This window comes from Ambystoma mexicanum, unplaced genomic scaffold (genome assembly GCF_040938575.1).
Source record: "Ambystoma mexicanum isolate Mex_15411 unplaced genomic scaffold, UKY_AmexF1_1 Mex_scaf1, whole genome shotgun sequence".
NCBI lineage: Eukaryota > Metazoa > Chordata > Amphibia > Caudata > Ambystomatidae > Ambystoma > Ambystoma mexicanum.
The window spans coordinates 4842538-4863645 of record NW_027182324.1 but is presented as its reverse complement, the minus strand read 5'-3'; the positions used below and the strand labels follow the sequence as shown (position 1 = coordinate 4863645).

Below are 21108 nucleotides of genomic sequence, written 5' to 3'. Positions count from 1 at the left end.
GGCAAAACATTCAAATCCGTAAGTGGGTGAACATTAAAGTCCTAGATGCTGCAAATCTCTATATCTGGATAAGGAATGACTGAAAAAAGTTATGTCTCCAGTGTCAAAATGTGTGTAATGCACTAGTAATTCATTTCCTTTATTGACCAGTGAGGTAGCCATGTATGGAGGCGCTGTAGAGTGAAAATCAAGTTTCAAATGGCAGTGATCCATGTCCCTGGATAGCTCAGTCGGTAGAGCATCAGACTTTTAATCTGAGGGTCCAGGGTTCAAGTCCCTGTTCAGGCGTACCTTTGCTTCTTTTACAAAAAATTAAGCAGGAAATATGAATTGCTCATTCTAATATGTGCTGTTTCTGATGGCATCGCAACCTTGGGCAATATGACTCTAAGGTAGTGGAGTCCAGAGTTCTTGGATGCTTTGCCAACATTTCAAGCCTGACTGTGCTTCTAAATAGCATGAAATAGCAATCTTTGTACAAAGTTTTAATATTGGGGAGACAGATTGGTCGAAAAAAAAGCAGACAGGCGCTGCTGAGATTCGAACTCAGGATCTCCTGTTTACTAGACAGGCGCTTTAACCAACTAAGCCACAGCCCCTTTTTTGCATCTGGTCTCCTTTCCTTCCTCATGTAATCAATCAGAAGTGAAATCCACTTTTTTAAGGCTGGGCTTTTGTTGCAATATAACTTTTCAAAATGTTTTCCAATTGACTGAAACTCCATTGCACAAAACGAGCATGTCATTAATCGTCGATTTAGAGTGGACTGCATTGCCCAGTGTGTGCATTGAGGAGCACATGTTCGTCTTTACTGGGGAGCAAGTTTGCACTCATGAATGTGGCAAAACATTCAAATCCGTAAGTGGGTGAAAATTAAAGTCCTAGATGCTGCAAATCTCTATATCTGGATACGGAATGACTGAAAAAAGTTATGTCTCCAGTGTCAAAATGTGTGTAATGCACTAGTAATTCATTTCCTTTATTGACCAGTGAGGTAGCCATGTATGGAGGTGCTGTAGAGTGAAAATCAAGTTTCAAATGGGCAGTGATCCCTGTGCCTGGATAGCTAAATCGGTAGAGCATCAGACTTTTAATCTGAGGGTCCAGGGTTCAAGTCCCTGTTTAGGCGTACCTTTGCTTCTTTTACAAAAAATTAAGCAGGAAATATGAATTGCTCATTCTAATATGTGCTATTTCTGATGGCATCGCAACCTTGGGCAATATGACTCTAAGGTAGTGGAGTCCAGAGTTCTTGGATGCTTTGCCAACATTTCAAGCCTCACTGTGCTTCTAAATAGCATGAAATAGCAATCTTTGTACAAAGTTTTAATATTGGGGAGACAGATTGGTCGAAAAAAAAGCAGACAGGCGCTGCTGAGATTCGAACTCAGGATCTCCTGTTTACTAGACAGGCGCTTTAACCAACTAAGCCACAGCACCCTTTTTGCATCTGGTCTCCTTTCCTTCCTCATGTAATCATTTAGAAGTGAAATCCACTTTTTTAAGGCTGGGCTTCTGTTGCAATATAACTTTTCAAAATGTTTTCCAATTGACTGAAACTCCATTGCACAAAACGAGCATGTCATTAATCGTCGATTTAGAGTGGACTGCTTTGCCCAGTGTGTGCATTGAGGAGCACATGTTCGTCTTTACTGGGGAGCAAGTTTGCACTCATGAATGTGGCAAAACATTCAAATCCGTAAGTGGGTGAACATTAAAGTCCTAGATGCTGCAAATCTCTATATCTGGATACGGAATGACTGAAAAAAGTTATGTCTCCAGTGTCAAAATGTGTGTAATGCACTAGTAATTCATTTCCTTTATTGACCAGTGAGGTAGCCATGTATGGAGGTGCTGTAGAGTGAAAATCAAGTTTCAAATGGCAGTGATCCATCTGCCTGGATAGCTCAGTCGGTAGAGCATCAGACTTTTAATCTGAGGGTCCAGGGTTCAAGTCCCTGTTCAGGCGTACCTTTGCTTCTTTTACAAAAAAATAAGCAGGAAATATGAATTGCTCATTCTAATATGTGCTATTTCTGATGGCATCGCAACCTTGGGCAATATGACTCTAAGGTAGTGGAGTCCAGAGTTCTTGGATGCTTTGCCAACATTTCAAGCCTGACTGTGCTTCTAAATAGCATGAAACAGCAATCTTTGTACAAAGTTTTAATATTGGGGAGACAGATTGGTCGAAAAAAAAGCAGACAGGCGCTGCTGAGATTCGAACTCAGGATCTCCTGTTTACTAGACAGGCGCTTTAACCAACTAAGCCACAGCACCTTTTTTGCATCGGGTCTCCTTTCCTTCCTCATGTAATCAATCAGAAGTGAAATCCACTTTTTTAAGGCTGGGCTTCTGTTGCAATATAACTTTTCAAAATGTTTTCCAATTGACTGAAACTCCATTGCACAAAACGAGCATGTCATTAATCGTCGATTTAGAGTGGACTGCATTGCCCAGTGTGTGCATTGAGGAGCACATGTTCGTCTTTACTGGGGAGCAAGTTTGCACTCATGAATGTGGCAAAACATTCAAATCCGTAAGTGGGTGAACATTAAAGTCCTAGATGCTGCAAATCTCTATATCTGGATACGGAATGACTGAAAAAAGTTATGTCTCCAGTGTCAAAATGTGTGTAATGCACTAGTAATTCATTTCCTTTATTGACCAGTGAGGTAGCCATGTGTGGAGGTGCTGTAGAGTGAAAATCAAGTTTCAAAGGGGCAGAGATCCCTGTGCCTGGATAGCTCAGTCGTAGAGCATCAGACTTTTAATCTGAGGGTCCAGGGTTCAAGTCCCTGTTCAGGCGTATCTTTGCTTCTTTTACAAAAAATTTAGCAGGAAATATGAATTGCTCATTCTAATATCTGCTATTTCTGATGGCATCGCAACCTTGGGCAATATGACTCTAAGGTAGTGGAGTCCAGAATTCTTGGATGCTTTGCCAACATTTCAAGCCTGACTGTGCTTCTAAATAGCATGAAATAGCAATCTTTGTACAAAGTTTTAATATTGGGGAGACAGATTGGTCGAAAAAAAAGCAGACAGGCGCTGCTGAGATTCGAACTCAGGATCTCCTGTTTACTAGACAGGCGCTTTAACCAACTAAGCCACAGCACCTTTTTTGTATCTGGTCTCCTTTCCTTCCTCATGTAATCAATCAGAAGTGAAATTCACTTTTTTAAGGCTGGGCTTCTGTTGCAATATAACTTTTCAAAATGTTTTCCAATTGACTGAAACTCCATTGCACAAAACGAGCATGTCATTAATCGTCGATTTAGAGTGGACTGCATTGCCCAGTGTGTGCATTGAGGAGCACATGTTCGTCTTTACTGGGGAGCAAGTTTGCACTCATGAATGTGGCAAAACATTCAAATCCGTAAGTGGGTGAACATTAAAGTCCTAGATGCTGCAAATCTCTATATCTGGATACGGAATGACTGAAAAAAGTTATGTCTCCAGTGTCAAAATGTGTGTAATGCACTAGTAATTCATTTCCTTTATTGACCAGTGAGGTAGCCATGTATGGAGGTGCTGTAGAGTGAAAATCAAGTTTCAAATGGGCAGTGATCCCTGTGCCTGGATAGCTCAGTCGGTAGAGCATCAGACTTTTAATTTGAGGGTCCAGGGTTCAAGTCCCTGTTCAGGCGTACCTTTGCTTCTTTTACAAAAAATTAAGCAGGAAATATGAATTGCTCATTCTAATATGTGCTATTTCTGATGGCATCGCAACCTTGGGCAATATGACTCTAAGGTAGTGGAGTCCAGAGTTCTTGGATGCTTTGCCAACATTTCAAGCCTGACTGTGCTTCTAAATAGCATGAAATAGCAATCTTTGTACAAAGTTTTAATATTGGGGAGACAGATTGGTCGAAAAAAAAGCAGACAGGCGCTGCTGAGATTCGAACTCAGGATCTCCTGTTTACTAGACAGGCACTTTAACCAACTAAGCCACAGCACCTCTTTTGCATCTGATCTCCTGTCCTTCCTCATGTAATCATTTAGAAGTGAAATCCATTTTTTTAAGGCTGGGCTTCTGTTGCAATATAACTTTACAAAATGTTTTCCAATTGACTGAAACTCCATTGCACAAAACGAGCATGTCATTAATCGTTGATTTAGAGTGGACTGCATTGCCCAGTGTGTGTATTGAGGAGCACATGTTCGCCTTTACTGGGGAGCAATTTTGCACTCATGAATGTGGCAAAACATTCAAATCCGTAAGTGGGTGAACATTAAAGTCCTAGATGCTGCAAATCTCTATATCTGGATACGGAATGACTGAAAAAAGTTATGTCTCCAGTGTCAAAATGTGTGTAATGCACTAGTAATTCATTTCCTTTATTGACCAGTGAGGTAGCCATGTATGGAGGTGCTGTAGAGTGAAAATCAAGTTTCAAATAGGCAGTGATCCCTGTGCCTGGATAGCTCAGTCGGTAGAGCATCAGACTTTTAATCTGAGGGTCCAGGGTTCAAGTCCCTTTTCAGGCGTACCTTTGCTTCTTTTACAAAAAATTAAGCAGGAAATATGAATTGCTCATTCTAATATGTGCTGTTTCTGATGGCATCGCAACCTTGGGCAATATGACTCTAAGGTAGTGGAGTCCAGAGTTCTTGGATGCTTTGCCAACATTTCAAGCCTGACTGTGCTTCTAAATAGCATGAAATAGCAATCTTTGTACAAAGTTTTAATATTGGGGAGACAGATTGGTCGAAAAAAAAGCAGACAGGCGCTGCTGAGATTCGAACTCAGGATCTCCTGTTTACTAGACAGGCGCTTTAACCAACTAAGCCACAGCACCTTTTCTGCATCTGGTCTCCTTTCCTTCCTCATGTAATCATTTAGAAGTGAAATCCACTTTTTTAAGGCTGGGCTTCTGTTGCAATATAACTTTTCAAAATGTTTTCCAATTGACTGAAACTCCATTGCACAAAACGAGCATGTCATTAATCGTCGATTTAGAGTGGACTGCATTGCCCAGTGTGTGCATTGAGGAGCACATGTTTGTCTTTACTGGGGAGCAAGTTTGCACTCATGAATGTGGCAAAACATTAAAATCCGTAAGTGGGTGAACATTAAAGTCCTAGATGCTGCAAATCTCTATATCTGGATACGGAATGACTGAAAAAAGTTATGTCTCCAGTGTCAAAATGTGTGTAATGCACTAGTAATTCATTTCCTTTATTGACCAGTGAGGTAGCCATGTATGGAGGTGCTGTAGAGTGAAAATCAAGTTTCAAATGGGCAGTGATCCCTGTGCCTGGATAGCTCAGTCGGTAGAGCATCAGACTTTTAATCTGAGGGTCCAGGGTTCAAGTCCCTGTTCAGGTGTACCTTTGCTTCTTTTACAAAAAATTAAGCAGGAAATATGAATTGCTCATTCTAATATGTGCTATTTTATCGCAACCTTGGGCAATATGACTCTAAGGTAGTGGAGTCCAGAGTTCTTGGATGCTTTGCCAACATTTCAAGCCTGACTGTGCTTCTAAATAGCATGAAATAGCAATCTTTGTACAAAGTTTTAATATTGGGGAGACAGATTGGTCGAAAAAAAAGCAGACAGGCGCTGCTGAGATTCGAACTCAGGATCTCCTGTTTACTAGACAGGCGCTTTAACCAACTAAGCCACAGCACCTTTTTTGCATCTGGTCTCCTTTCCTTCCTCATGTAATCATTTAGAAGTGAAATCCACTTTTTTAAGGCTGGGCTTCTATTGCAATATAACTTTTCAAAATGTTTTCCAATTGACTGAAACTCCATTGCACAAAACGAGCATGTCATTAATCGTCGATTTAGAGTGGACTGCATTGCCCAGTGTGTGCATTGAGGAGCACATGTTCGTCTTTACTGGGGAGCAAGTTTGCACTCATGAATGTGGCAAAACATTCAAATCCGTAAGTGGGTGAACATTAAAGTCCTAGATGCTGCAAATCTCTATATCTGGATACGGAATGACTGAAAAAAGTTATGTCTCCAGTGTCAAAATGTGTGTAATGCACTAGTAATTCATTTCCTTTATTGACCAGTGAGGTAGCCATGTATGGAGGTGCTGTAGAGTGAAAATCAAGTTTCAAATGGGCAGTAATCATTGTGCCTGGATAGCTCAGTTGGTAGAGCATCAGACTTTTAATCTGAGGGTCCAGGGTTCAAGTCCCTGTTCAGGCGTACCTTTGCTTCTTTTACAAAAAATTAAGCAGGAAATATGAATTGCTCATTCTAATATGTGCTATTTCTGATGGCATCGCAACCTTGGGCAATATGACTCTAAGGTAGTGGAGTCCAGAGTTCTTGGATGCTTTGCCAACATTTCAAGCCTGACTGTGCTTCTAAATAGCATGAAATAGCAATCTTTGTACAAAGTTTTAATATTGGGGAGACAGATTGGTCAAAAAAAAAGCAGACAGGCGCTGCTGAGATTCGAACTCAGGATCTCCTGTTTACTAGACAGGCGCTTTAACCAACTAAGCCACAGCACCTTTTTTGCATCTGGTCTCCTTTCCTTCCTCATGTAATCATTTAGAAGTGAAATCCACTTTTTTAAGGCTGGGCTTCTGTTGCAATATAACTTTTCAAAATGTTTTCCAATTGACTGAAACTCCATTGCACAAAACGAGCATGTCATTAATCGTCGATTTAGAGTGGACTGCATTGCCCAGTGTGTGCATTGAGGAGCACATGTTCGTCTTTACTGGGGAGCAAGTTTGCACTCATGAATGTGGCAAAACATTCAAATCCGTAAGTGGGTGAACATTAAAGTCCTAGATGCTGCAAATCTCTATATCTGGATACGGAATGACTGAAAAAAGTTATGTCTCCAGTGTCAAAATGTGTGTAATGCACTAGTAATTCATTTCCTTTATTGACCAGTGAGGTAGCCATGTGTGGAGGTGCTGTAGAGTGAAAATCAAGTTTCAAATGGCAGTGATCCATGTGCCTGGATAGCTCAGTCGGTAGAACATCAGACTTTTAATCTGAGGGTCCAGGGTTCAAGTCCCTGTTCAGGCGTACCTTTGCTTCTTTTACAAAAAAATAAGCAGGAAATATGAATTGCTCATTCTAATATGTGCTATTTCTGATGTCATCGCAACCTTGGGCAATATGACTCTAAGGTAGTGGAGTCCAGAGTTCTTGGATGCTTTGCCAACATTTCAAGCCTGACTGTGCTTCTAAATAGCATGAAACAGCAATCTTTGTACAAAGTTTTAATATTGGGGAGACAGATTGGTCGAAAAAAAAGCAAACAGGCGCTGCTGAGATTCAAACTCAGGATCTCCTGTTTACTAGACAGGCGCTTTAACCAACTAAGCCACAGCACCTTTTTTGCATCTGGTCTCCTTTCCTTCCTCATGTAATCATTTAGAAGTGAAATCGACTTTTTTAAGGCTGGGCTTCTGTTGCAATATAACTTTTCAAAATGTTTTCCAATTGACTGAAACTCCATTGCACAAAACGAGCATGTCATTAATCGTCGATTTAGAGTGGACTGCATTGCCCAGTGTGTGCATTGAGGAGCACATGTTCGTCTTTACTGGGGAGCAAGTTTGCACTCATGAATGTGGCAAAACATTCAAATCCGTAAGTGGGTGAACATTAAAGTCCTAGATGCTGCAAATCTCTATATCTGGATACGGAATGACTGAAAAAAGTTATGTCTCCAGTGTCAAAATGTGTGTAATGCACTAGTAATTCATTTCCTTTATTGACCAGTGAGGTAGCCATGTATGGAGGTGCTGTAGAGTGAAAATCAAGTTTCAAATGGGCAGTGATCCCTGTGCCTGGATAGCTCAGTCGGTAGAGCATCAGACTTTTAATCTGAGGGTCCAGGGTTCAAGTCCCTGTTCAGGCGTACCTTTGCTTCTTTTACAAAAAATTAAGCAGGAAATATGAATTGCTCATTCTAATATGTGCTGTTTCTGATGGCATCGCAACCTTGGGCAATATGACTCTAAGGTAGTGGAGTCCAGAGTTCTTGGATGCTTTGCCAACATTTCAAGCCTGACTGTGCTTCTAAATAGCATGAAATAGCAATCTTTGTACAAAGTTTTAATATTGGGGAGACAGATTGGTCGAAAAAAAAGCAGACAGGCGCTGCTGAGATTCGAACTCAGGATCTCCTGTTTACTAGACAGGCGCTTTAACCAACTAAGCCACAGCACCTTTTTTGCATCTGGTCTCCTTTCCTTCCTCATGTAATCAATCAGAAGTGAAATCCACTTTTTTAAGGCTGGGCTTCTGTTGCAATATAACTTTTCAAAATGTTTTCCAATTGACTGAAACTCCATTGCACAAAACGAGCATGTCATTAATCGTCGATTTAGAGTGGACTGCATTGCCCAGTGTGTGCATTGAGGAGCACATGTTCGTCTTTACTGGGGAGCAAGTTTGCACTCATGAATGTGGCAAAACATTCAAATCCGTAAGTGGGTGAACATTAAAGTCCTAGATGCTGCAAATCTCTATATCTGGATACGGAATGACTGAAAAAAGTTATGTCTCCAGTGTCAAAATGTGTGTAATGCACTAGTAATTCATTTCCTTTATTGACCAGTGAGGTAGCCATGTGTGGAGGTGCTGTAGAGTGAAAATCAAGTTTCAAAGGGGCAGTGATCCCTGTGCCTGGATAGCTCAGTCAGTAGAGCATCAGACTTTTAATCTGAGGGTCCAGGGTTCAAGTCCCTGTTCAGGCGTATCTTTGCTTCTTTTACAAAAAATTTAGCAGGAAATATGAATTGCTCATTCTAATATGTGCTATTTCTGATGGCATCGCAACCTTGGGCAATATGACTCTAAGGTAGTGGAGTCCAGAATTCTTGGATGCTTTGCCAACATTTCAAGCCTGACTGTGCTTCTAAATAGCATGAAATAGCAATCTTTGTACAAAGTTTTAATATTGGGGAGACAGATTGGTCGAAAAAAAAGCAGACAGGCGCTGCTGAGATTCGAACTCAGGATCTCCTGTTTACTAGACAGGCGCTTTAACCAACTAAGCCACAGCACCTTTTTTGTATCTGGTCTCCTTTCCTTCCTCATGTAATCAATCAGAAGTGAAATCCACTTTTTTAAGGCTGGGCTTCTGTTGCAATATAACTTTTCAAAATGTTTTCCAATTGACTGAAACTCCATTGCACAAAACGAGCATGTCATTAATCGTCGATTTAGAGTGGACTGCATTGCCCAGTGTGTGCATTGAGGAGCACATGTTCGTCTTTACTGGGGAGCAAGTTTGCACTCATGAATGTGGCAAAACATTCAAATCCGTAAGTGGGTGAACATTAAAGTCCTAGATGCTGCAAATCTCTATATCTGGATACGGAATGACTGAAAAAAGTTATGTCTCCAGTGTCAAAATGTGTGTAATGCAGTAGTAATTCATTTCCTTTATTGACCAGTGAGGTAGCCATGTATGGAGGTGCTGTAGAGTGAAAATCAAGTTTCAAATGGGCAGTGATCCCTGTGCCTGGATAGCTCAGTCGGTAGAGCATCAGACTTTTAATTTGAGGGTCCAGGGTTCAAGTCCCTGTTCAGGCGTACCTTTGCTTCTTTTACAAAAAATTAAGCAGGAAATATGAATTGCTCATTCTAATATGTGCTATTTCTGATGGCATCGCAACCTTGGGCAATATGACTCTAAGGTAGTGGAGTCCAGAGTTCTTGGATGCTTTGCCAACATTTCAAGCCTGACTGTGCTTCTAAATAGCATGAAATAGCAATCTTTGTACAAAGTTTTAATATTGGGGAGACAGATTGGTCGAAAAAAAAGCAGACAGGCGCTGCTGAGATTCGAACTCAGGATCTCCTGTTTACTAGACAGGCGCTTTAACCAACTAAGCCACAGCACCTTTTCTGCATCTGGTCTCCTTTCCTTCCTCATGTAATCATTTAGAAGTGAAATCCACTTTTTTAAGGCTGGGCTTCTGTTGCAATATAACTTTTCAAAATGTTTTCCAATTGACTGAAACTCCATTGCACAAAACGAGCATGTCATTAATCGTCGATTTAGAGTGGACTGCATTGCCCAGTGTGTGCATTGAGGAGCACATGTTTGTCTTTACTGGGGAGCAAGTTTGCACTCATGAATGTGGCAAAACATTAAAATCCGTAAGTGGGTGAACATTAAAGTCCTAGATGCTGCAAATCTCTATATCTGGATACGGAATGACTGAAAAAAGTTATGTCTCCAGTGTCAAAATGTGTGTAATGCACTAGTAATTCATTTCCTTTATTGACCAGTGAGGTAGCCATGTATGGAGGTGCTGTAGAGTGAAAATCAAGTTTCAAATGGGCAGTGATCCCTGTGCCTGGATAGCTCAGTCGGTAGAGCATCAGACTTTTAATCTGAGGGTCCAGGGTTCAAGTCCCTGTTCAGGTGTACCTTTGCTTCTTTTACAAAAAATTAAGCAGGAAATATGAATTGCTCATTCTAATATGTGCTATTTCTGATGGCATCGCAACCTTGGGCAATATGACTCTAAGGTAGTGGAGTCCAGAGTTCTTGGATGCTTTGCCAACATTTCAAGCCTGACTGTGCTTCTAAATAGCATGAAATAGCAATCTTTGTACAAAGTTTTAATATTGGGGAGACAGATTGGTCGAAAAAAAAGCAGACAGGCGCTGCTGAGATTCGAACTCAGGATCTCCTGTTTACTAGACAGGCGCTTTAACCAACTAAGCCACAGCACCTTTTTTGCATCTGGTCTCCTTTCCTTCCTCATGTAATCATTTAGAAGTGAAATCCACTTTTTTAAGGCTGGGCTTCTATTGCAATATAACTTTTCAAAATGTTTTCCAATTGACTGAAACTCCATTGCACAAAACGAGCATGTCATTAATCGTCGATTTAGAGTGGACTGCATTGCCCAGTGTGTGCATTGAGGAGCACATGTTCGTCTTTACTGGGGAGCAAGTTTGCACTCATGAATGTGGCAAAACATTCAAATCCGTAAGTGGGTGAACATTAAAGTCCTAGATGCTGCAAATCTCTATATCTGGATACGGAATGACTGAAAAAAGTTATGTCTCCAGTGTCAAAATGTGTGTAATGCACTAGTAATTCATTTCCTTTATTGACCAGTGAGGTAGCCATGTATGGAGGTGCTGTAGAGTGAAAATCAAGTTTCAAATGGGCAGTAATCATTGTGCCTGGATAGCTCAGTTGGTAGAGCATCAGACTTTTAATCTGAGGGTCCAGGGTTCAAGTCCCTGTTCAGGCGTACCTTTGCTTCTTTTACAAAAAATTAAGCAGGAAATATGAATTGCTCATTCTAATATGTGCTATTTCTGATGGCATCGCAACCTTGGGCAATATGACTCTAAGGTAGTGGAGTCCAGAGTTCTTGGATGCTTTGCCAACATTTCAAGCCTGACTGTGCTTCTAAATAGCATGAAATAGCAATCTTTGTACAAAGTTTTAATATTGGGGAGACAGATTGGTCAAAAAAAAAGCAGACAGGCGCTGCTGAGATTCGAACTCAGGATCTCCTGTTTACTAGACAGGCGCTTTAACCAACTAAGCCACAGCACCTTTTTTGCATCTGGTCTCCTTTCCTTCCTCATGTAATCATTTAGAAGTGAAATCCACTTTTTTAAGGCTGGGCTTCTGTTGCAATATAACTTTTCAAAATGTTTTCCAATTGACTGAAACTCCATTGCACAAAACGAGCATGTCATTAATCGTCGATTTAGAGTGGACTGCATTGCCCAGTGTGTGCATTGAGGAGCACATGTTCGTCTTTACTGGGGAGCAAGTTTGCACTCATGAATGTGGCAAAACATTCAAATCCGTAAGTGGGTGAACATTAAAGTCCTAGATGCTGCAAATCTCTATATCTGGATACGGAATGACTGAAAAAAGTTATGTCTCCAGTGTCAAAATGTGTGTAATGCACTAGTAATTCATTTCCTTTATTGACCAGTGAGGTAGCCATGTGTGGAGGTGCTGTAGAGTGAAAATCAAGTTTCAAATGGCAGTGATCCATGTGCCTGGATAGCTCAGTCGGTAGAACATCAGACTTTTAATCTGAGGGTCCAGGGTTCAAGTCCCTGTTCAGGCGTACCTTTGCTTCTTTTACAAAAAAATAAGCAGGAAATATGAATTGCTCATTCTAATATGTGCTATTTCTGATGTCATCGCAACCTTGGGCAATATGACTCTAAGGTAGTGGAGTCCAGAGTTCTTGGATGCTTTGCCAACATTTCAAGCCTGACTGTGCTTCTAAATAGCATGAAACAGCAATCTTTGTACAAAGTTTTAATATTGGGGAGACAGATTGGTCGAAAAAAAAGCAAACAGGCGCTGCTGAGATTCAAACTCAGGATCTCCTGTTTACTAGACAGGCGCTTTAACCAACTAAGCCACAGCACCTTTTTTGCATCTGGTCTCCTTTCCTTCCTCATGTAATCATTTAGAAGTGAAATCCACTTTTTTAAGGCTGGGCTTCTGTTGCAATATAACTTTTCAAAATGTTTTCCAATTGACTGAAACTCCATTGCACAAAACGAGCATGTCATTAATCGTCGATTTAGAGTGGACTGCATTGCCCAGTGTGTGCATTGAGGAGCACATGTTCGTCTTTACTGGGGAGCAAGTTTGCACTCATGAATGTGGCAAAACATTCAAATCCGTAAGTGGGTGAACATTAAAGTCCTAGATGCTGCAAATCTCTATATCTGGATACGGAATGACTGAAAAAAGTTATGTCTCCAGTGTCAAAATGTGTGTAATGCACTAGTAATTCATTTCCTTTATTGACCAGTGAGGTAGCCATGTATGGAGGTGCTGTAGAGTGAAAATCAAGTTTCAAATGGGCAGTGATCCCTGTGCCTGGATAGCTCAGTCGGTAGAGCATCAGACTTTTAATCTGAGGGTCCAGGGTTCAAGTCCCTGTTCAGGCGTACCTTTGCTTCTTTTACAAAAAATTAAGCAGGAAATATGAATTGCTCATTCTAATATGTGCTGTTTCTGATGGCATCGCAACCTTGGGCAATATGACTCTAAGGTAGTGGAGTCCAGAGTTCTTGGATGCTTTGCCAACATTTCAAGCCTGACTGTGCTTCTAAATAGCATGAAATAGCAATCTTTGTACAAAGTTTTAATATTGGGGAGACAGATTGGTCGAAAAAAAAGCAGACAGGCGCTGCTGAGATTCGAACTCAGGATCTCCTGTTTACTAGACAGGCGCTTTAACCAACTAAGCCACAGCACCTTTTTTGCATCTGGTCTCCTTTCCTTCCTCATGTAATCAATCAGAAGTGAAATCCACTTTTTTAAGGCTGGGCTTCTGTTGCAATATAACTTTTCAAAATGTTTTCCAATTGACTGAAACTCCATTGCACAAAACGAGCATGTCATTAATCGTCGATTTAGAGTGGACTGCATTGCCCAGTGTGTGCATTGAGGAGCACATGTTCGTCTTTACTGGGGAGCAAGTTTGCACTCATGAATGTGGCAAAACATTCAAATCCGTAAGTGGGTGAACATTAAAGTCCTAGATGCTGCAAATCTCTATATCTGGATACGGAATGACTGAAAAAAGTTATGTCTCCAGTGTCAAAATGTGTGTAATGCACTAGTAATTCATTTCCTTTATTGACCAGTGAGGTAGCCATGTATGGAGGTGCTGTAGAGTGAAAATCAAGTTTCAAATGGGCAGTGATCCCTGTGCCTGGATAGCTAAATCGGTAGAGCATCAGACTTTTAATCTGAGGGTCCAGGGTTCAAGTCCCTGTTTAGGCGTACCTTTGCTTCTTTTACAAAAAATTAAGCAGGAAATATGAATTGCTCATTCTAATATGTGCTATTTCTGATGGCATCGCAACCTTGGGCAATATGACTCTAAGGTAGTGGAGTCCAGAGTTCTTGGATGCTTTGCCAACATTTCAAGCCTGACTGTGCTTCTAAATAGCATGAAATAGCAATCTTTGTACAAAGTTTTAATATTGGGGAGACAGATTGGTCGAAAAAAAAGCAGACAGGCGCTGCTGAGATTCGAACTCAGGATCTCCTGTTTACTAGACAGGCGCTTTAACCAACTAAGCCACAGCACCTTTTTTGCATCTGGTCTCCTTTCCTTCCTCATGTAATCAATCAGAAGTGAAATCCACTTTTTTAAGGCTGGGCTTCTGTTGCAATATAACTTTTCAAAATGTTTTCCAATTGACTGAAACTCCATTGCACAAAACGAGCATGTCATTAATCGTCGATTTAGAGTGGACTGCATTGCCCAGTGTGTGCATTGAGGAGCACATGTTCGTCTTTACTGGGGAGCAAGTTTGCACTCATGAATGTGGCAAAACATTCAAATCCGTAAGTGGGTGAACATTAAAGTCCTAGATGCTGCAAATCTCTATATCTGGATACGGAATGACTGAAAAAAGTTATGTCTCCAGTGTCAAAATGTGTGTAATGCACTAGTAATTCATTTCCTTTATTGACCAGTGAGGTAGCCATGTGTGGAGGTGCTGTAGAGTGAAAATCAAGTTTCAAAGGGGCAGTGATCCCTGTGCCTGGATAGCTCAGTCAGTAGAGCATCAGACTTTTAATCTGAGGGTCCAGGGTTCAAGTCCCTGTTCAGGCGTATCTTTGCTTCTTTTACAAAAAATTTAGCAGGAAATATGAATTGCTCATTCTAATATGTGCTATTTCTGATGGCATCGCAACCTTGGGCAATATGACTCTAAGGTAGTGGAGTCCAGAATTCTTGGATGCTTTGCCAACATTTCAAGCCTGACTGTGCTTCTAAATAGCATGAAATAGCAATCTTTGTACAAAGTTTTAATATTGGGGAGACAGATTGGTCGAAAAAAAAGCAGACAGGCGCTGCTGAGATTCGAACTCAGGATCTCCTGTTTACTAGACAGGCGCTTTAACCAACTAAGCCACAGCACCTTTTTTGTATCTGGTCTCCTTTCCTTCCTCATGTAATCAATCAGAAGTGAAATCCACTTTTTTAAGGCTGGGCTTCTGTTGCAATATAACTTTTCAAAATGTTTTCCAATTGACTGAAACTCCATTGCACAAAACGAGCATGTCATTAATCGTCGATTTAGAGTGGACTGCATTGCCCAGTGTGTGCATTGAGGAGCACATGTTCGTCTTTACTGGGGAGCAAGTTTGCACTCATGAATGTGGCAAAACATTCAAATCCGTAAGTGGGTGAACATTAAAGTCCTAGATGCTGCAAATCTCTATATCTGGATACGGAATGACTGAAAAAAGTTATGTCTCCAGTGTCAAAATGTGTGTAATGCAGTAGTAATTCATTTCCTTTATTGACCAGTGAGGTAGCCATGTATGGAGGTGCTGTAGAGTGAAAATCAAGTTTCAAATGGGCAGTGATCCCTGTGCCTGGATAGCTCAGTCGGTAGAGCATCAGACTTTTAATTTGAGGGTCCAGGGTTCAAGTCCCTGTTCAGGCGTACCTTTGCTTCTTTTACAAAAAATTAAGCAGGAAATATGAATTGCTCATTCTAATATGTGCTATTTCTGATGGCATCGCAACCTTGGGCAATATGACTCTAAGGTAGTGGAGTCCAGAGTTCTTGGATGCTTTGCCAACATTTCAAGCCTGACTGTGCTTCTAAATAGCATGAAATAGCAATCTTTGTACAAAGTTTTAATATTGGGGAGACAGATTGGTCGAAAAAAAAGCAGACAGGCGCTGCTGAGATTCGAACTCAGGATCTCCTGTTTACTAGACAGGCACTTTAACCAACTAAGCCACAGCACCTCTTTTGCATCTGATCTCCTGTCCTTCCTCATGTAATCATTTAGAAGTGAAATCCATTTTTTTAAGGCTGGGCTTCTGTTGCAATATAACTTTACAAAATGTTTTCCAATTGACTGAAACTCCATTGCACAAAACGAGCATGTCATTAATCGTTGATTTAGAGTGGACTGCATTGCCCAGTGTGTGTATTGAGGAGCGCATGTTCGCCTTTACTGGGGAGCAATTTTGCACTCATGAATGTGGCAAAACATTCAAATCCGTAAGTGGGTGAACATTAAAGTCCTAGATGCTGCAAATCTCTATATCTGGATACGGAATGACTGAAAAAAGTTATGTCTCCAGTGTCAAAATGTGTGTAATGCACTAGTAATTCATTTCCTTTATTGACCAGTGAGGTAGCCATGTATGGAGGCGCTGTAGAGTGAAAATCAAGTTTCAAATGGCAGTGATCCATCTGCCTGGATAGCTCAGTCGGTAGAGCATCAGACTTTTAATCTGAGGGTCCAGGGTTCAAGTCCCTGTTCAGGCGTACCTTTGCTTCTTTTACAAAAAATTAAGCAGGAAATATGAATTGCTCATTCTAATATGTGCTGTTTCTGATGGCATCGCAACCTTGGGCAATATGACTCTAAGGTAGTGGAGTCCAGAGTTCTTGGATGCTTTGCCAACATTTCAAGCCTGACTGTGCTTCTAAATAGCATGAAATAGCAATCTTTGTACAAAGTTTTAATATTGGGGAGACAGATTGGTCGAAAAAAAAGCAGACAGGCGCTGCTGAGATTCGAACTCAGGATCTCCTGTTTACTAGACAGGCGCTTTAACCAACTAAGCCACAGCACCTTTTTTGCATCTGGTCTCCTTTCCTTCCTCATGTAATCATTTAGAAGTGAAATCCACTTTTTTAAGGCTGGGCTTCTGTTGCAATATAATTTTTCAAAATGTTTTCCAATTGACTGAAACTCCATTGCACAAAACGAGCATGTCATTAATCGTCGATTTAGAGTGGACTGCATTGCCCAGTGTGTGCATTGAGGAGCACATGTTCGTCTTTACTGGGGAGCAAGTTTGCACTCATGAATGTGGCAAAACATTCAAATCCGTAAGTGGGTGAACATTAAAGTCCTAGATGCTGCAAATCTCTATATCTGGATACGGAATGACTGAAAAAAGTTATGTCTCCAGTGTCAAAATGTGTGTAATGCACTAGTAATTCATTTCCTTTATTGACCAGTGAGGTAGCCATGTATGGAGGTGCTGTAGAGTGAAAATCAAGTTTCAAATGGGCAGTGATCCCTGTGCCTGGATAGCTCAGTCGGTAGAGCATCAGACTTTTAATCTGAGGGTCCAGGGTTCAAGTCCCTGTTCAGGCGTACCTTTGCTTCTTTTACAAAAAATTAAGCAGGAAATATGAATTGCTCATTCTAATATGTGCTATTTCTGATGGCATCGCAACCTTGGGCAATATGACTCTAAGGTAGTGGAGTCCAGAGTTCTTGGATGCTTTGCCAACATTTCAAGCCTGACTGTGCTTCTAAATAGCATGAAATAGCAATCTTTGTACAAAGTTTTAATATTGGGGAGACAGATTGGTCGAAAAAAAAGCAGACAGGCGCTGCTGAGATTCGAACTCAGGATCTCCTGTTTACTAGACAGGCGCTTTAACCAACTAAGCCACAGCACCTTTTTTGCATCTGGTCTCCTTTCCTTCCTCATGTAATCATTTAGAAGTGAAATCCACTTTTTTAAGGCTGGGCTTCTGTTGCAATATAACTTTTCAAAATGTTTTCCAATTGACTGAAACTCCATTGCACAAAACGAGCATGTCATTAATCGTCGATTTAGAGTGGACTGCATTGCCCAGTGTGTGCATTGAGGAGCACATGTTCGTCTTTACTGGGGAGCAAGTTTGCACTCATGAATGTGGCAAAACATTCAAATCCGTAAGTGGGTGAACATTAAAGTCCTAGATGCTGCAAATCTCTATATCTGGATACGGAATGACTGAAAAAAGTTATGTCTCCAGTGTCAAAATGTGTGTAATGCACTAGTAATTCATTTCCTTTATTGACCAGTGAGGTAGCCATGTATGGAGGTGCTGTAGAGTGAAAATCAAGTTTCAAATGGGCAGTGATCCCTGTGCCTGGATAGCTCAGTCGGTAGAGCATCAGACTTTTAATCTGAGGGTCCAGGGTTCAAGTCCCTGTTCAGGCGTACCTTTGCTTCTTTTACAAAAAATTAAGCAGGAAATATGAATTGCTCATTCTAATATGTGCTGTTTCTGATGGCATCGCAACCTTGGGCAATATGACTCTAAGGTAGTGGAGTCCAGAGTTCTTGGATGCTTTGCCAACATTTCAAGCCTGACTGTGCTTCTAAATAGCATGAAATAGCAATCTTTGTACAAAGTTTTAATATTGGGGAGACAGATTGGTCGAAAAAAAAGCAGACAGGCGCTGCTGAGATTCGAACTCAGGATCTCCTGTTTACTAGACAGGCGCTTTAACCAACTAAGCCACAGCACCTTTTTTGAATCTGGTCTCCTTTCCATCCTCATGTAATCAATCAGAAGTGAAATCCACTTTTTTAAGGCTGGGCTTCTGTTGCAATATAACTTTTCAAAATGTTTTCCAATTGACTGAAACTCCATTGCACAAAACGAGCATGTCATTAATCGTCGATTTAGAGTGGACTGCATTGCCCAGTGTGTGCATTGAGGAGCACATGTTCGTCTTTACTGGGGAGCAAGTTTGCACTCATGAATGTGGCAAAACATTCAAATCCGTAAGTGGGTGAACATTAAAGTCCTAGATGCTGCAAATCTCTATATCTGGATACGGAATGACTGAAAAAAGTTATGTCTCCAGTGTCAAAATGTGTGTAATGCACTAGTAATTCATTTCCTTTATTGACCAGTGAGGTAGCCATGTATGGAGGTGCTGTAGAGTGAAAATCAAGTTTCAAATGGGCAGTGATCCCTGTGCCTGGATAGCTAAATCGGTAGAGCATCAGACTTTTAATCTGAGGGTCCAGGGTTCAAGTCCCTGTTTAGGCGTACCTTTGCTTCTTTTACAAAAAATTAAGCAGGAAATATGAATTGCTCATTCTAATATGTGCTATTTCTGATGGCATCGCAACCTTGGGCAATATGACTCTAAGGTAGTGGAGTCCAGAGTTCTTGGATGCTTTGCCAACATTTCAAGCCTGACTGTGCTTCTAAATAGCATGAAATAGCAATCTTTGTACAAAGTTTTAATATTGGGGAGACAGATTGGTCGAAAAAAAAGCAGACAGGCGCTGCTGAGATTCGAACTCAGGATCTCCTGTTTACTAGACAGGCGCTTTAACCAACTAAGCCACAGCACCTTTTTTGCATCTGGTCTCCTTTCCTTCCTCATGTAATCAATCAGAAGTGAAATCCACTTTTTTAAGGCTGGGCTTCTGTTGCAATATAACTTTTCAAAATGTTTTCCAATTGACTGAAACTCCATTGCACAAAACGAGCATGTCATTAATCGTCGATTTAGAGTGGACTGCATTGCCCAGTGTGTGCATTGAGGAGCACATGTTCGTCTTTACTGGGGAGCAAGTTTGCACTCATGAATGTGGCAAAACATTCAAATCCGTAAGTGGGTGAACATTAAAGTCCTAGATGCTGCAAATCTCTATATCTGGATACGGAATGACTGAAAAAAGTTATGTCTCCAGTGTCAAAATGTGTGTAATGCACTAGTAATTCATTTCCTTTATTGACCAGTGAGGTAGCCATGTGTGGAGGTGCTGTAGAGTGAAAATCAAGTTTCAAAGGGGCAGTGATCCCTGTGCCTGGATAGCTCAGTCAGTAGAGCATCAGACTTTTAATCTGAGGGTCCAGGGTTCAAGTCCCTGTTCAGGCGTATCTTTGCTTCTTTTACAAAAAATTTAGCAGGAAATATGAATTGCTCATTCTAATATGTGCTATTTCTGATGGCATCGCAACCTTGGGCAATATGACTCTAAGGTAGTGGAGTCCAGAATTCTTGGATGCTTTGCCAACATTTCAAGCCTGACTGTGCTTCTAAATAGCATGAAATAGCAATCTTTGTACAAAGTTTTAATATTGGGGAGACAGATTGGTCGAAAAAAAAGCAGACAGGCGCTGCTGAGATTCGAACTCAGGATCTCCTGTTTACTAGACAGGCGCTTTAACCAACTAAGCCACAGCACCTTTTTTGTATCTGGTCTCCTTTCCTTCCTCATGTAATCAATCAGAAGTGAAATCCACTTTTTTAAGGCTGGGCTTCTGTTGCAATATAACTTTTCAAAATGTTTTCCAATTGACTGAAACTCCATTGCACAAAACGAGCATGTCATTAATCGTCGATTTAGAGTGGACTGCATTGCCCAGTGTGTGCATTGAGGAGCACATGTTCGTCTTTACTGGGGAGCAAGTTTGCACTCATGAATGTGGCAAAACATTCAAATCCGTAAGTGGGTGAACATTAAAGTCCTAGATGCTGCAAATCTCTATATCTGGATACGGAATGACTGAAAAAAGTTATGTCTCCAGTGTCAAAATGTGTGTAATGCACTAGTAATTCATTTCCTTTATTGACCAGTGAGGTAGCCATGTATGGAGGTGCTGTAGAGTGAAAATCAAGTTTCAAATGGGCAGTGATCCCTGTGCCTGGATAGCTCAGTCGGTAGAGCATCAGACTTTTAATTTGAGGGTCCAGGGTTCAAGTCCCTGTTCAGGCGTACCTTTGCTTCTTTTACAAAAAATTAAGCAGGAAATATGAATTGCTCATTCTAATATGTGCTATTTCTGATGGCATCGCAACCTTGGGCAATATGACTCTAAGGTAGTGGAGTCCAGAGTTCTTGGATGCTTTGCCAACATTTCAAGCCTGACTGTGCTTCTAAATAGCATGAAATAGCAATCTTTGTACAAAGTTTTAATATTGGGGAGACAGATTGGTCGAAAAAAAAGCAGACAGGCGCTGCTGAGATTCGAACTCAGGATCTCCTGTTTACTAGACAGGCACTTTAACCAACTAAGCCACAGCACCTCTTTTGCATCTGATCTCCTGTCCTTCCTCATGTAATCATTTAGAAGTGAAATCCATTTTTTTAAGGCTGGGCTTCTGTTGCAATATAACTTTACAAAATGTTTTCCAATTGACTGAAACTCCATTGCACAAAACGAGCATGTCATTAATCGTTGATTTAGAGTGGACTGCATTGCCCAGTGTGTGTATTGAGGAGCACATGTTCGCCTTTACTGGGGAGCAATTTTGCACTCATGAATGTGGCAAAACATTCAAATCCGTAAGTGGGTGAACATTAAAGTCCTAGATGCTGCAAATCTCTATATCTGGATACGGAATGACTGAAAAAAGTTATGTC

The 21108-nt window shown here is 40.9% G+C and overlaps 21 non-coding genes across 21 annotated transcripts; 2 read left to right on the top strand and 19 right to left on the bottom strand.

Annotated features, from left to right (window-relative positions):
* Positions 1 to 1366: 1366 nt before the first annotated feature.
* Positions 1367 to 1440, bottom strand: TRNAT-AGU (transfer RNA threonine (anticodon AGU)). Its single transcript has one exon. It is a non-coding gene; the product is annotated as a tRNA-Thr (tRNA).
* Positions 1441 to 2206: 766 nt separating this feature from the next.
* On the bottom strand, positions 2207 to 2280 carry TRNAT-AGU (transfer RNA threonine (anticodon AGU)). The gene has a single exon. It is a non-coding gene; the product is annotated as a tRNA-Thr (tRNA).
* Positions 2281 to 3046: 766 nt separating this feature from the next.
* TRNAT-AGU (transfer RNA threonine (anticodon AGU)) lies at positions 3047 to 3120 on the bottom strand. The gene has a single exon. It is a non-coding gene; the product is annotated as a tRNA-Thr (tRNA).
* Positions 3121 to 4728: 1608 nt separating this feature from the next.
* On the bottom strand, positions 4729 to 4802 carry TRNAT-AGU (transfer RNA threonine (anticodon AGU)). The gene has a single exon. It is a non-coding gene; the product is annotated as a tRNA-Thr (tRNA).
* Positions 4803 to 5562: 760 nt separating this feature from the next.
* On the bottom strand, positions 5563 to 5636 carry TRNAT-AGU (transfer RNA threonine (anticodon AGU)). The gene has a single exon. It is a non-coding gene; the product is annotated as a tRNA-Thr (tRNA).
* Positions 5637 to 6093: 457 nt separating this feature from the next.
* Positions 6094 to 6166, top strand: TRNAK-UUU (transfer RNA lysine (anticodon UUU)). The gene has a single exon. It is a non-coding gene; the product is annotated as a tRNA-Lys (tRNA).
* Positions 6167 to 6403: 237 nt separating this feature from the next.
* Positions 6404 to 6477, bottom strand: TRNAT-AGU (transfer RNA threonine (anticodon AGU)). Its single transcript has one exon. It is a non-coding gene; the product is annotated as a tRNA-Thr (tRNA).
* Positions 6478 to 8084: 1607 nt separating this feature from the next.
* On the bottom strand, positions 8085 to 8158 carry TRNAT-AGU (transfer RNA threonine (anticodon AGU)). The gene has a single exon. It is a non-coding gene; the product is annotated as a tRNA-Thr (tRNA).
* Positions 8159 to 8925: 767 nt separating this feature from the next.
* Positions 8926 to 8999, bottom strand: TRNAT-AGU (transfer RNA threonine (anticodon AGU)). The gene has a single exon. It is a non-coding gene; the product is annotated as a tRNA-Thr (tRNA).
* A 767-nt stretch (positions 9000 to 9766) lies between these two features.
* On the bottom strand, positions 9767 to 9840 carry TRNAT-AGU (transfer RNA threonine (anticodon AGU)). The gene has a single exon. It is a non-coding gene; the product is annotated as a tRNA-Thr (tRNA).
* A 767-nt stretch (positions 9841 to 10607) lies between these two features.
* TRNAT-AGU (transfer RNA threonine (anticodon AGU)) lies at positions 10608 to 10681 on the bottom strand. Its single transcript has one exon. It is a non-coding gene; the product is annotated as a tRNA-Thr (tRNA).
* Positions 10682 to 11138: 457 nt separating this feature from the next.
* Positions 11139 to 11211, top strand: TRNAK-UUU (transfer RNA lysine (anticodon UUU)). The gene has a single exon. It is a non-coding gene; the product is annotated as a tRNA-Lys (tRNA).
* A 237-nt stretch (positions 11212 to 11448) lies between these two features.
* Positions 11449 to 11522, bottom strand: TRNAT-AGU (transfer RNA threonine (anticodon AGU)). Its single transcript has one exon. It is a non-coding gene; the product is annotated as a tRNA-Thr (tRNA).
* A 1607-nt stretch (positions 11523 to 13129) lies between these two features.
* Positions 13130 to 13203, bottom strand: TRNAT-AGU (transfer RNA threonine (anticodon AGU)). The gene has a single exon. It is a non-coding gene; the product is annotated as a tRNA-Thr (tRNA).
* A 767-nt stretch (positions 13204 to 13970) lies between these two features.
* TRNAT-AGU (transfer RNA threonine (anticodon AGU)) lies at positions 13971 to 14044 on the bottom strand. The gene has a single exon. It is a non-coding gene; the product is annotated as a tRNA-Thr (tRNA).
* Positions 14045 to 14811: 767 nt separating this feature from the next.
* TRNAT-AGU (transfer RNA threonine (anticodon AGU)) lies at positions 14812 to 14885 on the bottom strand. Its single transcript has one exon. It is a non-coding gene; the product is annotated as a tRNA-Thr (tRNA).
* Positions 14886 to 16492: 1607 nt separating this feature from the next.
* On the bottom strand, positions 16493 to 16566 carry TRNAT-AGU (transfer RNA threonine (anticodon AGU)). The gene has a single exon. It is a non-coding gene; the product is annotated as a tRNA-Thr (tRNA).
* A 767-nt stretch (positions 16567 to 17333) lies between these two features.
* On the bottom strand, positions 17334 to 17407 carry TRNAT-AGU (transfer RNA threonine (anticodon AGU)). Its single transcript has one exon. It is a non-coding gene; the product is annotated as a tRNA-Thr (tRNA).
* Positions 17408 to 18174: 767 nt separating this feature from the next.
* Positions 18175 to 18248, bottom strand: TRNAT-AGU (transfer RNA threonine (anticodon AGU)). Its single transcript has one exon. It is a non-coding gene; the product is annotated as a tRNA-Thr (tRNA).
* Positions 18249 to 19015: 767 nt separating this feature from the next.
* TRNAT-AGU (transfer RNA threonine (anticodon AGU)) lies at positions 19016 to 19089 on the bottom strand. Its single transcript has one exon. It is a non-coding gene; the product is annotated as a tRNA-Thr (tRNA).
* A 767-nt stretch (positions 19090 to 19856) lies between these two features.
* Positions 19857 to 19930, bottom strand: TRNAT-AGU (transfer RNA threonine (anticodon AGU)). The gene has a single exon. It is a non-coding gene; the product is annotated as a tRNA-Thr (tRNA).
* Between the last annotated feature and the right edge of the window lie 1178 nt (positions 19931 to 21108).